This window comes from Ranitomeya variabilis, chromosome 4 (assembly GCF_051348905.1).
Source record: "Ranitomeya variabilis isolate aRanVar5 chromosome 4, aRanVar5.hap1, whole genome shotgun sequence".
In the NCBI taxonomy this organism is placed as follows: Eukaryota; Metazoa; Chordata; class Amphibia; order Anura; family Dendrobatidae; genus Ranitomeya; species Ranitomeya variabilis.
This window is the reverse complement of record NC_135235.1, coordinates 728,318,838-728,336,700: the sequence shown is the minus strand read 5'-3', so window position 1 is coordinate 728,336,700 and position 17,863 is coordinate 728,318,838.

The window sequence follows — 17,863 nt, the reverse complement described above, 5'->3', positions numbered from 1 at the left end:
GGCATAGTGGTATAAAGCTGTGCACCACTAGTGAACTTGATGGATCAGCATTGGACTAAAAAAATAGGATTATTGGAAAAGAATCCATTGAACCAGATGTCACGATAATGTGAATATTCCATGTTGGAGTATCTACCTAACTTTACAAGACACACGCTGCGTGCCATTCGACTCCCCTTCTCTTCTGTGCCAGCACAGTGAAATTCAAGCCACTCATTGACCCTCCCCCAGGAATGTGTTTGTTTGGTGACTCCAAAACGTAAATAGTAGAAAGAGGAGTGCATGTTCATTACTCAGCCCACTCAGTGATGTCACAACGAGAGGGCATATCTTACCCCTGCTGAGTTGGGAGTAGTGTTGGTCCAGGAAGCGAGCTAACAACAGTTCAGAAAGCTGTCCTCATGTATCTAGATATATTTGGATGTCCTTCTCCTCCTCAACCCATGGCCAGCCATGAGATAAAATGACATAATGACATGTAAGTGTTCTTTCAATTTTAATCCTTCTTTTATTTGTAATTACATTGTATATATATTTGTCTTCTTTATAATATCTTTTTAATACTTTGTAAACACCGCCTACCTTTTTATGGAGTAAAATATACAATTACTAGCTTGTCTCTTCATGCTCTGTATGAACTGTTGCTTCCTCTGAAGTGAATAACGCTACCGATTTGGCTTGGCTCCGGACCCATTAATCCTTAGGAAATTGGAGCTGGTGGCAACATAACTTGTCTTGTGCCATTGGGAATCTCTGTAGCGACCCGTGGCATTGATAATTATTGTTCCTGCCTGAGTGGGAGTAGTTATATTGCCCTCGCTGCAGAGTGCCCAATAGTCAGTACATAGCAGGCAGCCTTTCTGGTGACTAATTACCCTATGTGCAGTACCTGATCTGACCTGAGGGTAAGGGGGCGACAGAGAGCTGCAAGTTCCAAGCCAGAACTGGGAAGTGGGATATAGATAAATTCCCTTCAGAAGGAACCAGGAGCAACCAAATTGGTGTGAGTAGTGGGGACGATAAAGGTATCCTCCCCAGGATCCCTGATATATTGTTGGGATCCATGACATAGTGTTGGCAGCACGATGTGAACCGTGACATATTGGTGGCAGTGGTGGGATAATAGAGCATTAGTGATCGAGTTTGAGCAATCATTCCTCTCACTATAACTTGCACAGTTCTTGAGAGGACTCTGCGCAAAAAAGTTTTGGAGAAGAAGCTCAGTGTTTACTAGTCCTGAGACAATAGTGTGTACTTACCCCCTACCCTTCTCTTCGTTTTTCTATCCTATCTTTTATTTGGCAATGTTGGCCACAAAAGGAGAAGACTTGTATAAGCAGCATGACAAGGACCCTTTTATTGCCCTTTGCGAGTTGATGCAGATTGATACCACGGGCAAAAACAAAAGCCGACTGGTCGCGGCTCTGGTGCAACGGGAAATCACTCAGAGCCCAGCGGATGCAGAAGCCAGCATAAACGAAAATGGTGCTGCTGCAGCAGAGGTCCATCCACTGAATGCCGGCCCTACTAGCAACCACGGCGGATTGGACCCTCACCTGCAAGCAGCCTTGGAACAACTCCACGCCGATGAACGTGATGGACATCTGCAGCTGATCCAGCAATACCAAGAGAAAGCGGGAGGCGGAGAAAGCCCAGCGGGAGGCGGAGAGAGCCGAGGTGCAAGTAGACCGGGAGTACCAGCTGGATTTAGCCTGACTCCAGGTGCAGAGGTCGTCCCAGTCCAGTGGTGAGCCCAGCAGTGCTCAGATTCCAAAACCACGGCAAGAGCACTTTCCTGTGATGGAAAAGGATGGGGACTTGGACACTTTTCTGCGGGCATTTGAGAAAGCCTGCAGACAGTAATGGCTGCCTGAGGACCAATGGGCCCGACACCTGACTCCAGGGCTAAAAGGCAAAGCTCTGGAGGCATTTGCTTCTCTCCCACCAGATCAAGATGACGACTATGAGGCCATTAACCCTTCACCCCGGAGCTTTTTTCGTTTTCGTTTTTCGCTCCCCTCCTTCCCAGAGCCATAACTTTTTTATTTTTCCGTCAATATGGCCATGTGAGGGCTTATTTTTTGCGGGACGAGATGTACTTTTGAATGATACCATTGGTTTTACCATGCCGTGTAACAGAAAACGGGAAAAAAATTCCAAGTGTGATGAAATTGCAAAAAAAAGTGCAATCTCACACTTGTTTTTTGTTTGGCTTTTTTGCTAGGTTCACCAAATGCTAAAACTAACCTGCCATTATGATTCTCCAGGTCATTACGAGTTCATAGACACCAAACATGTCTAGGTTATTTTTTATCTAAGTGGTGAAAAAAAATTCCAAAGTTTGCTAAAAAAAAAAAAAACTGTGCCATTTTCCGATACCCGTAGCGTCTCCATTTTTCATGATCTGGGGTCGTGTGAGGGCTTATTTTTTGCGTGCCGAGCTGGCGTTTTTAATGATACCATTTTGGTGTAGATACATTCTTTTGATCGTCCGTTATTGCATTTTAATGCAATGTCGAGGCGACCAAAAAAATGTAATTTTGGCATTTTTATTTTTTTTCGCGCTATACCATTTAGCAGTCAGGTTAATCCTTTGTTTTTATTGATAGATCGGGCGATTCTGATCGCGGAGATACCAAATATGTGCATGTTTAATTTTTTTTTAATTGTTTTATTTTGATTGGGGCAAAAGGGGGGTGATTTGAACTTTTATACATTTTTTATTTTTTCATATTTTTAAACACTTTTTTTTTATTTTGGCATGCTTTAATAGCCTCCATAGGAGGTTAGAAGCATGCACTAATCGATCGGCTCTCCTACATAGAGGTGAAATACAGATCACCTCTATGTAGCAGAAAGGCAGGTGTACTTTGAGCGCCGACCACAGGGTGGCGCTCAAAGCAATCGGCCATCAACAACCATAGAGGTCTCAAGGAGACCTCTGGTTGTTATGGTAATGCACCGCTGACCCCCGATCATGTGACGGGGTCAGCAGTGCGAGCACTTCCGGCCGCACGGCCGGGAGCGCTAGTTAAATGCCGCTATCAGCGCTTGACGGCTGGGCGCGGGCGGATCGCGATTCCGCTCGCGCTCATTGCGCGCACATGTCTGCTGTACAAAACAGCTGAAATGTCGTGGCTCTAAGGTGGGCTCAGCGCCGGAGCCCACCTTAAAACAGGGGATCTGCCAGCTGACGTACTATTCCGTCAGCTGGCAGAAAGGGGTTAAGCAGGCCCTGATAACCAAGTACCAGCTTACATCTGAGGTTTATCGTAGAAAGTTCCAGAATCTCCAACATGGTCCACACGAAAGCTATAGCGATGTGGCGCATGGACTCGGGACTCATTTTGACCAGTGGACCCAAGGACTGTCAGTGACCACCTTTGCACAGCTGCGAGACCTGATGATCAAAGACCAGTTCTTACATCTTTGCCCAGCTGAGGTGTGACAGTTCGTGGTGGACAGAGAACCCAAAGACGTGACTAAAGCAGCGCAGATTGCCGATGCCTATGAGACCAACCGTAAATCTGAAGTCTGGAAGCCAGTCACTGCCAGCTGGAGGGGGGTAAGCCAGCATTCAACGCCAGTACCCCTGCCAGCCAACTAACCAGAGGCCCTGTCCCCTTTGCCAACAGCATTAGACCTACCACCGCCCCTCGCCAGTGTTTTTCCTGCAAGCGGACTGGTCACATTAGCACCCTGTGTCCAGAAAAGCAGAAGAACCCCCAGCCAAGGCCCCAGGGCCTAATGCAGCAGTTATTTTGGTGGGTGGGGAGGTTGGGAGGGTGTATGACAATGTGCAGCATGTCAACGTGGGGGCCATGTCACTCAAGGCCTCAAAGACACCGGGGTTGAACGAACCCTCATCCGACCCGAACTGGTGGCCCATAAAGAGATTATTCTGGGGAAAACCCTGACTGTCACTGGGACTGGGGGCAGCAGCTGTCCCTTGCCAATAGGCTGGGTGCATATAGATTGGGGTGCTGGGAGCGGGGTGAAGGAAGTGGGGTTGTCCAATAAGTTGCCCACTGATGTTTTATTGGGGACTGATTTAGGGAGGAAGGTTGCATATTATGCCCCTGACTCCCCTCTCTGATCGAATGCTGATGATAGAAATGGGAAATTGCATGTGTTACCTGACAATGTTTTACCGGTTAATGATGTACCTGACAATCATTTTTCTGAAAATCCCGAGGGTAATACTGATGATGCGGATGATGAAAATATGCATGTTTTACCTGATAACCATTTGTTTCCTAGGAATGATGTGTTCACAGGTGCAGGAGTGCTCAGGCACATCACTCTGCAGGGTGGGGTGGCTGAGGAACCTCTAACAGGAGCAAGCTATGGTGCTAAGGGAAATGGGGAGATGCATGGTAACGGTGAGGAAGGTGATGCCGTGCAACTGATCAGTGCCACAGAGGAAGGTAACTACCCCATAAGTAGCACTGCTCCTGGAATGTTGGGGGTGGATGGGGAGGTAGCACCCATAGCAGCGCCGGCTGATGGTTCTGTGTAAATCCCTGGGGAGACAGCCTACGTAGCTGCTGTCACCCGCAGTCAGAGTGCCGGAACACAGATAACATTCTGCCTTCTGGACTCTCCACAGTCACAGGTATGACTGAACCAGAGATGGACCCAGAGCAGGTCCCAGAGGGTTCCCTTGGGGAAGGGACCCTGACGTCGCTTCTGGCTGCCCCTAGCCAGGAGTTCCAGGCTGCTCTGCACTCAGATGCGAGCCTGGAGAATTTGAGACATCTCGCCGAGACGCCCACCTCCGTGACTGATAAGGAGAGGGTGCTCTGGTAACAAGGGAGGTTGTACCAGGAGACCGTACCCGGAAAATCCCAAAAGGAGTGGTTGAGGGAAAGACACTGGTCGATTGCCCATGAGATCCCACTTGCTGGACACTTGGGGATAAGCAAAACTAAGGCCCGGCTATCTCTACACTTCTATTGGCCCAAGATGGGGACAGATGTGACAAACTATTGCCCCTCCTGTATCACCTGCCAAAGAGTGGGCCTACTCTTATGGCTCCCCTGATCTCTTTGCCAGTGATAGAGGAGCCTTTCCAGAGGATCGCGGTGGACATTGTGGGCCCGCTGGCAGTCCCAAGCAGCTCTGGAAAGCAATACGTCCTCACTGTGGTAGACTACGCTACCCGGTACCCAGAGGCAGTGGCTCTGTCCTCAACTAGGGCAGATAAGGTGGCGGATGCATTGTTGGCTATCTTTTCACGGGTAGGATTTCTTAGGGAGATGCTTACTGATCAAGGGGCCCAATTCATGTTTCGCCTAATGGAGGCTCTCTGTAAGAGAATGCAGTTGAAGCATCTGGTATCGAGTGCGTATCACCCACAGACCAATGGCTTGTGTGAGCGCTTCAACGGTACCCTCAAACAGATGGTATGCATGTTTGTTGAGAAGGAACAGATGATTGGCCTCGGGGAGACCAAAACATCCAACACCGCGGAGACACCATCACGTGTTTCTCAACGCAGTGATCCAGAATACTGCCCCCATCCCTTATGGGAAATATGCAAATGCATGTAGGATAGCTGCGGAGACACCATTACGTGTTTCTCAACGCAAGCAGTGAACAGCCAGACCTTTCCCCGGGAAGGAACAACCACGGGAAGGGCAGCATCCAATGAAGGAAAACCACCTATGCCAAGCATGGTACCCACCCACAGACAGCTGTTTCGGGGTGTTTGCCCCTCATCAGTGTGGAGTAGTAATCTGGCTATTAGGAGCAGTGCCTAGTAAAAGGCTGTGAAGGAACAAATGATTGGCCTCGGGGAGACCAAAACATCCAACACCGCGGAGACACCATCACGTGTTTCTCAACGCAGTGATCCAGAACACTGCCCCCATCCCTTATGGGAAATATGCAAATGCATGTAGGATAGCTGCGGAGACACCATCACATGTTTCTCAACACAAGCAGTGAATAGCCAGACCTTTCCCCGGGAAGGAACAACCACGGGCACTGCTCCTAATAGCCAGATTCCTACTCCACACTGATGAGGGGCAAACACCCCGAAACAGCTGTCTGTGGATGGATACCATGCTTGGCATAGGTGGTTTTCCTGTATTGGATGTTTTCCTTTACTGGATGCTGCCCTTCCCGTGGTTGTTCCTTCCCGGGGAAAGGTCTGGCTATTCACTGCTTGCGTTGAGAAACACGTGATGGTGTCTCCGCAGCTATCCTATGTGCATTTGCATATTTCCCATAAGGGATGGGGGCAGTGTTCTGGATCACTGCGTTGAGAAACACGTGATGGTGTCTCCGCGGTGTTGGATGTTTTGGTCTCCCCGAGGCCAATCATCTGTTCCTTCACAGCCTTTTACTAGGCACTGCTCCTAATAGCCAGATTCCTACTCCACACTGATGAGGGGCAAACACCCCGAAACAGCTGTCTGTGGATGGATACCATGCTTGGCATAGGTGGTTTTCCTTTATTGGATGCTGCCCTTCCCGTGGTTGTTCCTTCCCGGGGAAAGGTCTGGCTATTCACTGCTTGCGTTGAGAAACACGTGATGGTGTCTCCGCAGCTATCCTACATGCATTTGCATATTTCCCATAAGGGATGGGGGCAGTGTTCTGGATCACTGCGTTGAGAAACACGTGATGGTGTCTCCGCGGTGTTGGATGTTTTGGTCTCCCCGAGGCCAATCATCTGTTCCTTCACAGCCTTTTACTAGGCACTGCTCCTAATAGCCAGATTCCTACTCCACACTGATGAGGGGCAAACACCCCGAAACAGCTGTCTGTGGATGGATACCATGCTTGGCATAGGTGGTTTTCCTTTATTGGATGCTGCCCTTCCCGTGGTTGTTCCTTCCCGGGGAAAGGTCTGGCTATTCACTGCTTGCGTTGAGAAACACGTGATGGTGTCTCCGCAGCTATCCTACATGCATTTGCATGTTTGTTGAGACTCAAGGATGTGACAGGAAGCGGTACCTCCCACACGTGCTATTAGCTTACCGAGAGGTCCCGAAGGCCTTGACGGGGTTCTCCCCCTTCGAGCTCCTGTATGGCAGGCGAGTCCTGGGACTCCTTGGGTTGATAATGGAATCCTGGGAAGAGGGAGCCAAATCCTTTTGAAGTGTCCATAGTGGAGTATGTCATGCGCTTCCGTGACAAAATGCAGACATTGACGCAGTTGGTGCATGACAACATGACGCAGGCTCAGGCTGATCGGAAACACTGGTATGACCAGAAAGTCCAAGAGCGGACCTACCACATGGGCCAAAAGGTGTGGGTACTGGTCCCTGTACCAAAGGATAAGCTTCAGGTAGCCTGGGAAGGCCCGTACGTCGTCCACCAACAGCTCAACCCAGTTACCTATGTGGTCACACTTGGGGTAGGCGAAAGGTCTTTCACGACAACATGATGAAGGCTCATCAGGAACGTGAAGCTTATGTCCTACCGGTCTGCAGCCTGCCCGAAGTTGGGGAGGAAGACCCCCTCCTGGACATGCTGGCCCAAGCCAAGGCCGGTGGGTCCATAGAGGACGTAGAGGTAAGCGCCTTGCCAACCAAACCCCAGTGGTCACAGTTGCGGACCATGCTGGAACCCTTCCCGAGCCAAGTTCTCCAACCGATCTGGAAGGACTAAGTTAGTGGTCCACGAGGTGGGCATCAGGAATCATGCTCCACTACGGCGAACACCCTATTGGATCTCCGACGAGGTGCAGCAGATTATGTACCAGGAGATCGATGAGATATTACAGCTGGGGATGATTCAACGGTCAAAGAGCACATGGGCCTCACCTGTATTTCTCATGCCAAAGAAGGATCGGACAACTCCGTTCTGCATGGACTACAGGGGGCTCAATGCCATCACAGCCTCTGACGCGCACCAAATGCTGCCCATCAAGGAGCTGCTTGAGCGGTTAGCTGACGCAAAATATCTAACCATAATGGATCTGAGTCAAGGATACTGGCAGATTCCCCTGAGCCCCGAGGTGCAGTAGAAGTATGCCTTTATCACACCCTTCGGACTGTATGAATCAACGGTCATGCCCTTAGGCATGAAGAATGCCCTTGCCACTTTCCGGCAAATGGTCAATCACCTGCTTCAGGGACTGAAGAAGCACACGGTGGCACACTTGGATGACATTGCCATCTTCAGTTCCTCCTGGGACGAACACCTGCAGCATCTTCAAGAGGTGCTAAGGCGAATTCGCCGAGCCGGTCTAACGATCAAGCCGGGAAAGTGCCAGATGGGCTTGAGTGAGGTCCACTACCTGGGGCACCGGGCAGACAGGGGCTCCATAAAGCCAGAGCCTGAGAAAGTAGAAGCGATCGTGTTCTGGCCCACCCCCAGGACCAAGAAACAGGTGCTGTCCTTCCTGGGCACTGCAGTGTACTATAGGCCCTTTGTACAGAACTAAAGTAGCCTGGCAAAACCCTTGATGGACCTCACCAGGAAGAAGCTACCCCACATAGTCGACTGGACCGACGGCTGTGAGGGGGCCTTCCAGGCTTTGAAAACAGCCCTGTGCAACGCTCCTGTGTTGAAGGCAGTTGCTGTTCTTGGTGTAGACCAACTCCAATGAGCTTGGCCTCGGTGCTGTGCTCAGCCAGGTCAACTCGGGGAACCAGGAGCACCCCGTGTTGTACCTGAGCTGGAAACTTCTGCTGAGAGAAGTGGCCTATTCCACCATCAAGAAGGAATGCCTGGCCATAGTTTGTGCCCTGCAACGTTTGTAGCCCTACCTGTACGGTCGCACCTTCACTGTGGTGAAGGACCACAACCCTCTGCGCTGGCTACAATCCATGAGTGGAACCAACAGAAGGTTGCTACGCTGGAGCCTTGCCCTCCAGCAGTACGACTTTACAATCAAACACAAGACAGGCAGGGAGCATGGCAATGCAGATGGGTTGAACCTGCCGAGGTGCACATGGAGGAGTACCGAGAGGTCCTGCCTCCGTAGCGCCGTCTAAACGGGGGAGGTTACGATAATGTGAATATGCCATGTTGGAGTATCTACCTAGCTTTACAAGACACACACTGCGGGCTATTCGACCACTTTCTCTTTTCTGCCAACAGCACAGTGAAATTCTAGGCTACTCATTGTCCCTCCCCAGGAATGTGTTTGTTTGGTGACTACAAAACGTAAATAGTAGAAAGAGGAGTGCATGTTCATTACTCAGCCCTCTCAGTGATGTCATGACGAGAGGGCATATCTTACCCCTGCTGAGTTGGGAGTAGTATTGGTCCAGAAAGCGAGCTAACAACGGTTCAACAAGCTGTCCTCATGCATCTAGATATTAATGGAAGTCCTTCTCCTCCTCAACCCATGGCCAGTCATGAGATAGAATGACATAACAACATGTAAGTGTTCTTTCAATTTTAATCCTTCTTTTATTGTAATTGCATTGTATATACTGTATATTTCTCTTCTTTATAATATCTTTTTAATACTTTGTAAACACTGCCTACCTTTTTATGGAGTAAAATATACAATTACTAGCTTGTCTCTTCATGCTCTGTATGAACTGTTGCGTCCTCTGAAGTAAATTACGCTACTGATTTGGGTTGGCTCCGGACCCGTTAATTCTTAGGAAATCGGTGGTGGTGGCAGCATAATTTGTCCTGTGCTGCTGGGAATCTCTGTAGCGACCGGTGGCATTGATAATTATTGTTCCTGCCTGAGTTGGAGTAGTTATATCGCCTGTTGTGAATTCTGTTTTTGGGCTCCCTCTGGTGGTCGCAGGTGGTACTGGGTGACTTTTGTTGTTTGCGGTCTCTGGTTTCCACCTGTGCCATTAGTGGCTGGGAGTTTCCTATTTAGCCTGGTTTCCCTTTCAGTTCCTTGCCGGCTGTCAATGTAATCAGTTCATTTCTGTTTTTGTCTCTGACTACCTGCTCCCAGATTCTTCAGGACAAGCTAAGTTATTAGTTCTCAGTATTTGAGTTTCTGTCTAATCAAGTTTTCTAGTCCAGCTTGCTAGGATGTGAGTCCTGTGCTTGCTGGTTGCTCTAGGGGGCTGAATTTCACCCCATGTACCATGAGTTGGCACATGGATAAGTGAAATTCAGGATGGATTTTTACTAAGGGTTTTCTGCTGACCGTTTAGCTCCCCTGTTGTATCTTTCTGCTATCTAGCGTTAGCGGGCCTCTCTTTGCTACATCTTAATTCATCCCTACGTATGTGCCTTCCTCTCGTTTCACCATCATTATTTGTGGGGGGCTTCTAATCTTTGGGGTGATTTCTCTGGAGGCAAGCTAGGCCTGTGTTTCATCTTCAGGGTTAGCTAGTTCTCCGGCTGGCGCGAGACGTCTAGAATCAACGCAGGCACGTTCCCCGGCTACTGCTAGTTGTGTTGTTAGGATTAGCGCCGCGGTCAGCACAGTTACCATCGCCCTAGAGCTCGTCCTATTTTTGACGTTATTGCTTGTCCTTTTGCGATCCCCAGCCATTGGGATCCTAACAATCGCCCTCACTGCAGTGTGCCCAATAGCCAGTACATAGCAGACAGCCTTTCTGGCGTCTAATTACCCTATGTGCAGTACCTGATCTGACCTGATGGTAAGGGGGATCCAGAGAGCTGCAAGTTCCAAACCAGAACTGGGAAATTGGATACAGATTAATCCTCTTCAGAAGGAACCAGGGGCAACCAAAACAACCCTGGTTCGTGACAAATTGGTGTGAGTAGTGGGGAAGATTAAGGTATCCTCCCCGGGATCTCTGATATATTGTTGGGATCCCTGACATATTGGTGGCAGCACAGTGGGATCCCTGATGTATATGGTGGGATTTATGACACTGAAGACAAATACGTAACCCAATGGTTAATAAGTAATAAGAATGAAAGGGCTGTTACATAGTGAGAAATGGAAGTGCTGACAAAACAACAATGTGATTGAATTTGTATGTGACGGCTGTCTATTTGAAGAGCGCGTGTTGTTCCTGATCGTGGCTGTTCTGGTAACAGGAGACATAAACCTAGTGAGCATGTATCGGGGTCAAGCTACTATGGTGGAAGCTGATAGAATGTGTAGTGAATGGGAGTAAGGGAAAATGAGAGAGGTGTTGTTGATGAGGTGAATAATGCGATACAAAGAGCGTCGGCTGATCACTCAGGCTACAGAATGGAGGATCCACTGGAGGAGCACTCTGGGTGCCAGAGACAACAAAAAACTGGGGGACCAAACTACACTAGTGATGAGTGAGCATACTCGGTAATGCTCGTTACTCATCCGAGCATCGCTGTACTCGGTGAGCACCGAGCATTTCCGGGTTTGCTCGGCAGACGTTTGGGTCCTGCCCTGCATGTTTGGCACTCATTAGAGAGCCAATAAACATGCAGGGATTGTCTGCCATGAACTGTAAAGCCGTAGTCATGTTGGTTGTGGCATTACAGTGATTGGCTGGCTGTACAGCATCATTAGGTCTATAAGAGCCATAGCCCCGCCCTGCTCATCGCATTCAGCTCCGAATTCAGACAGTGTAGGGAGAGTTGCTGCCGAGATAGGGTCAAATGTGGGGGGTTTTCAGTTAGTGTCGGTCTACCATCTTAGAATACACAAATTGCAGTGCTAGGTAGGCAGGGGAGTTTATGTGGCTCTACATATCAGTGCAAGGCATTCAGGCACTGTATGTGAGTATATACAACCCCTAGCAAAAATTATGGAATCACCGGCCTTGGAGGAAGTTCATCCAGTTGTTATATTTTGTAGAAAAAAAGCATATCACAGACATGGCACAAAACTAAAGTCATTTCAAATAACAACTTTCTGGCTTTAACCCCGTAACCCCCAAGGGTGGTTTGCACGTTAATAACTGGGCCAATTATTACAATTCTGACCACTGTCCCTTTATGAGGTTATAACTCTGGAACGCTTCAACGGATCCTGATGATTCTGACATCCTTTTCTTGTGACATATTGTACTTCATGATAGTGGTAATATTTCTTTGATATTACCTGCATTTATTTGTAAAAAAAAATTGGAAGCTTGGCGAAAATTTTGAAAATTTTGCAATTTTCCAACTTTGAATTTTTATGCCCTTAAATCACAGAGATATCTCACACAAAATACTTAATAAGTAACATTTCCCATGAGTCTACTTTACATAAGCACAATTTTGGAACTAAAATTTTTTTGTTAGGGAGTTATAAGGGTTAAAAGTTGACCAGCAATTTCTCGTTTTTACAACACCATTTTTTTAGGGACCACATCACATTTGAAGTCATTTTGAGGGATCTATATGATGGAAAATAACCAAGTGTGACACCATTCTAAAAAGTGCACCCCTCAAGATGCTCAAAACCACATTCAAGAAGTTTATTAACCCTTCAGGTGTTTCACAGAAATTTTTGGAATGTTTAAAAAAAAAATTAACATTTAACTTTTTTTCACAAAAAAATTACTTCAGCTCCAATTTGTTTTATTTTACCAAGGCTAACAGGAGAAAATGGACCCCAAAAGTTGTACAATTTGTCCTTAGTAAGCCGATACCCCATATGTGGGGTAAACTACTGTTTGGGCGCATGGCAGAGCTCGGAAGGGAAAGAGCGCAGTTTGACTTTTCAGTGCAAAATTGACTGGAATTGAGATGGGATGCTCTGTTGCGTTTGGAGAGCCCCTGATGTGCCTAAACATTGAAACCCCCCATAAGTGAAACCATTTTGGAAAGTAGATCCCCTAAGGAACTTATCTAGATGTGTGGTGAGCACTTTGACCCACCAAGTGCTTCACAGAAGTTTAAAATGCAGAGCCGTAAAAATAAAAAATCATATTTTTTCACAAAAATGTTAATTTTGCCCCCAAATTTTTATTTTTCCAAGGGTAAGAGAAGAAATTGGACCCCAAAAGTTGTTGTGCAATTTGTCCTGAGTACGCTAATACCCCATATGTGGGGGTAAACCACTGTTTGGGTGCATGGCAAAGCTCGGAGGGTAAGGAGCGCCATTTGACTTTTCAATGCAAAATTGACTGGAATTGAGATCGGACGCCATGTTGCGTTTGGAGAGCCCCTGATGTGCCTAAACATTGAAACCCCCCACAAGTGACACCATTTTGGAAAGTAGACCCCCTAAGGAACTTTTCTAGATGTGATGGGAGAGCTTTGAAAACAAAGTGTTTCACTACAGTTTATAACGCAGAGCTGTGAAAATAAAAATTCTTTTTTTTCCACAAAAATTATTTTTTAGCCCCCGATTTTGTATTTTCCCAAGGGTAACAGGAGAAATTGGACCCCAAACGTTGTTGTCCAATTTGTTCTCAGTACGCAGATACTCAATATGTGGGGGAAACCACCGTTTGGGCGCATGGCAGAGCTCGGAAGGGAAGGAGCGCCATTTGAAATGCAGACTTAGATGGATTGGTCTGCAGGTGTCACATTGCATTTTCAGAGCCCCTGATGTACCTAAACAGTAGAAGCCCCCCACAAGTGACCCCATATTGGAAACTAGACCCACCAAGGAACTTATCTAGATGGTTGTGAGAACTTTGAACCCCCAAGTGTTTCAATACAGTTTATAACGCAGAGCCGTGAAAATAAAAAATCATTTTTTCCCACAAAAATGTTTTTTTAGCCCCCCAAAATTTTATTTTCCCAAGTGTAACAAGAGAAATTGGACGTCAAACATTGTTTTCCAATTTGTCCTGACTACGCTGATACCCCATATGTTGGGGTAAACCCCTGTTTGGGCGCACGGGAGAGCTCGGAAAGGAAGGAGCACTGTTTTACTTTTTCAACACAGAATTGGCTGGAATAGAGATCAGACGCCATGTCACGTTTGGAGAGCCCTTGATGTGCCTAAACAGTGGAAACTCCCAATTCTAACTGAAACCCTAACCAAAACACACCCCTAATGCTAACGATAACCCTAACCACACCCCTAACCCGAACATGCCCCTAACCCAAACACACCCCTAACCCTAATCCCAACTGTAACCATAACCCTAACCAAACTCCTAACCAGAACCCCTAACCAGAACATGACCCTAACCCTAATCCCAACCACACCCCTATCCCCAAAACAACCCTAACCCTAATCCTAACCACACCCCTAACTCCACACACCCCTAACCCTAATCCCAACCATGAGCTTTACCACACCCCTAACCCTGACACACCCTTAACCCTAATCCCAACCGTAAATGTAATCCAAACCCTAAACCTAATTTTAGCCCCAACCCTAGCCCTAATTCTAACCCTAGCCCCAACCGTAGCCCTAACCCTAGCCTTAACACTAGCCCCAACCCTAACCCTTGCCCCAACCTTAACCCTAACCCTAGCCCCAACGCTAACCCTAATGGGAAAATGGAAATAAATAGATTTTTTTAATTTTATTATTTTTACCTAACTAAGGGGGTCATGAAGGGGGGTTTGATTTACTATTTATAGTGGGTCTTTAGTGGATTTTTATGATTGGCAGCTGTCACACACTAAAAGACGCTTTTTATTGCAAAAAATAGTTTTTCCGTCTTTACATTTTCAGAGCTATAATTTTTCCATATTTTGGTCCACAGAGTTACGTGAGGTCTTGTTTTTTGCGGGACAAGTTGATGTTTTTATTGGTACCATATTCGGGCACGTGACATTTTTTGATCGCTTTTTATTCCGATTTTTGTGAGGCAGAATGACCAAGAACCAGCTATTCATGAATTTCTTTTTGGGGGGGGGCGTTTATACCATTCCATGTTTGATAAAATTGATAAAGCAGTTTTATTCTTCGGTTCAGTACGATTACATACGATTACGATACCTCACTTATATAATTTTTTTTATGTTTTGGCGCTTTTATACGATAAAAACTGTTTTATAGAAAAAATAATTATTTTTGCATCGCTTTATTCTGAGGACTATAACTTTTTTAATTTTTCGCTGATGATGCTGTATGGCAGCCCGTTTTTTGCGGGACAAGATGGCATTTTCAACGGTACCATGGTTATTTATATCCGTATTTTTGATCACGTGTTATTCCACTTTTTGTTCGGTTGTATAATAATAAAGCCTTGTTTATTGCCTCGGTTTTTTTTGTTTGTTTTTTTACGGTGTTCACTGAAGGGGTTAACTAGTGAGACAGTTTTATAGGTCGGGTCCTTACGGACGCGGCGATACTAAATATGTGTACTTTAATTGTTTTTTTAATTTAGATAAAGAAATGTGTTTATGGGAACAATATTTTTTTTTTCTTTATTTAGGGATTTATTTTTTTTTTACATATGTAAATATTTTTTTTTTACATTATAACATTGTCCCGGGGGGGACATCGAGTTATAATGTCAGATCGCTGATCTCACACTTTGCAAAGCACTGTGTCAGATCAGCTCTGAGCAGGCGCTTGCAAGCTACCTCCGTGCAGGACCCGGAAGTAGCCCCATGGGCATTTTGGATCCGGGGCCTGCAGGGAGGAGACACTCGGAACAACGCAATCACATTGCGTTGCTCCGAGGGTCTTAGGGAAGCATGCAGGGTGCCCCCTCCCTGAGCGATGCTTCTCTATTCCGCCGGAACACTGTGATCAGGTTTGATCGCAGTGTTCCGGGGGTTAATGTGCTATGAGCGGTCCGTGACCGCACCTGGCACATAGTGCTGGATCTCAGCTGCTATAGTCAGCTGACACCCGGCCGTGATCAGCCGCGCTCCCCCATGAGCGCGGCTGATCGCATATGACGTACTATCCCATCCCTGGGAATTAAGTCCCAGGTCACCTGGACGGGATAGTACGTAATATGGGATTAAGGGGTTAAGAAACACTAAAAGAAATCAAGAACTAAAAATGTAATAGTCAGTAATGGTTACTTTTTTTAACCAAGCATAGGGAAAAAATTATGGAATCACTCAATTCTGAGGAAAAAAAATATGGAATCGCCCTGTAAATTTTCATACCCAAAAATAACACCTGCATCAAATTAGATCTGCTCGTTAGTCTGGATCTAAAAAGGAGTGATCACACCTTGGAGAGCTGTTGCACCAAGTGGACTGACATGAATCATGTCCAATACGAGAGATGTCAATTGAAACAAAGGAAAAGATTATCAAACACTTAAAAGAGGGTAAATCATCACGCAATGTTGCAAAAGATGTTGGCTCTTTACAGTCATCTGTGTCTAAAATCTGGACCAAATACAAACAACATGGGAAGGTTGCTAAAGGCAAACATACTGGTAGACCAAGGAAGATGTCAAAGCGTCAAGACCAGAAAATTAAAGCAATATGTCTCCAAAACAGGAAATGCACAACAAAACAAATGAGGATGAGTCGTCTGTGACCGAAGTGTAAGAAACCACCTAAAGGAAATGGGATTTACAGAAAAGCTAAACGAAAGTCATCATAAACACCTAAACAGAAAAAAACAAGGTTACAATGGGATAAGGAAAAGCAATTGTGGACTGTGGGTGACATTATGAAAGTCATATTCAGTGATGAATCTCGAATCTGCATTGGGCAAGGTGATGATGCTGGAACTTTTGTTTGGTGCCATTCCAAAGAGATTTATGAAGAGGACTGCCTGAAGGGAACATGCACATTTCCACAGTCATTGATGATATGGGGCTGCATGTCAGGTAAAGGCACTGGGGAGATGGCGGTCATTACATCTTCAATAAATGCACAAGTTTATGTTGATATTTGGACACTTTTCTTATCCCATCAATTGAAAGGATGTTTGGGGATGATGAAATCATGTTTCAAGATGATAATGCATCCTGCCATAGAGCAAAAATTGTGCAAACATTCATTGAAAAAAGACACATAAGGTCAATGTCATGGCTGCAAATAGTCCGGATCTCAATCCAATTGAAAATCTTTGTTGGAAGTTGAAGAAAATGGTCCATGACAAGGCTCCAACCTGCAAAGCTGATCTGGCAGCAGCAATCATAGAAAGTTGGAGCCAGATTGATGAAGAGTAATGTTTGACTCTCATTAAGTCCATACCCCAGAGATTGCAAGCTGTTATAAAAGCCAGAGGTGGTGCAACAAAATACTAGTGATGTGTTGGAGTGTTTCTTTGTGTGTTTGTTTTTCATGATTCAAAAATTTTTTCCTCAGTGACTCCATAATTTTCCCATATGCTTGGTTAAAAATAAGTAACCATTACTGACTACCACTTTTTTTTCTTGATTTCTTTTAGTGTTTCTTAAAGCCAGAAAGTTGTTATTTGAAATGACTTTAGTTTTGTGCCATGTCTGTGATATGCTTTTTTTCTACAAAATTAAACAACTGAATGAACATCCTCCAAGGCCGGTGATTCCATAATTTTTGCCAAGGGTTGTATATACCTGTATGTCATCTCCCCTGTATATAGAATATACCTGTGTGTCATCTTCTGTATATAGTATATACCCGTTTGTCATCTCCTGCTGTATATAGTATATACCTGTGTGTCATCTCCCCTGTATATAGCATATACCTGTGTGCATCTCCCCTGTATATAGTATATACTTGTTTCATCTCCTCCTGTGTATAGTATATACCTGTGTCATCTTCTCCTGTATATAGTATATACCTGTGTGTCATCTCCCCTGTATATAGTATATACCTGTGTGTCATATCCTCCTGTATATAGTATATACCTGTGTGTCATCTCCTCCTGTACATAATATATACCTGTGTGTCATCTCCTCCTGCATATAGTATATACCTGTTTGTCATCTCCTCCTGTATATAGTACATACCTGTGTGTCATCTCCTCCTGTATATAGTATATACCTATGTGTCATCTCCTCCTGTATATAGTATATACCTGTATGTCCTCTCCCCTGTATATAGTTTATACCTGTGTGTCATCTCCCCTGCATATAGTATATGCCTGTGTGTCATCTTCTGTATATAGTATATATCTGTTTGTCATCTCCTCCTGTATATAGTATATACCTGTGTGTCATCTCCCCTGTAT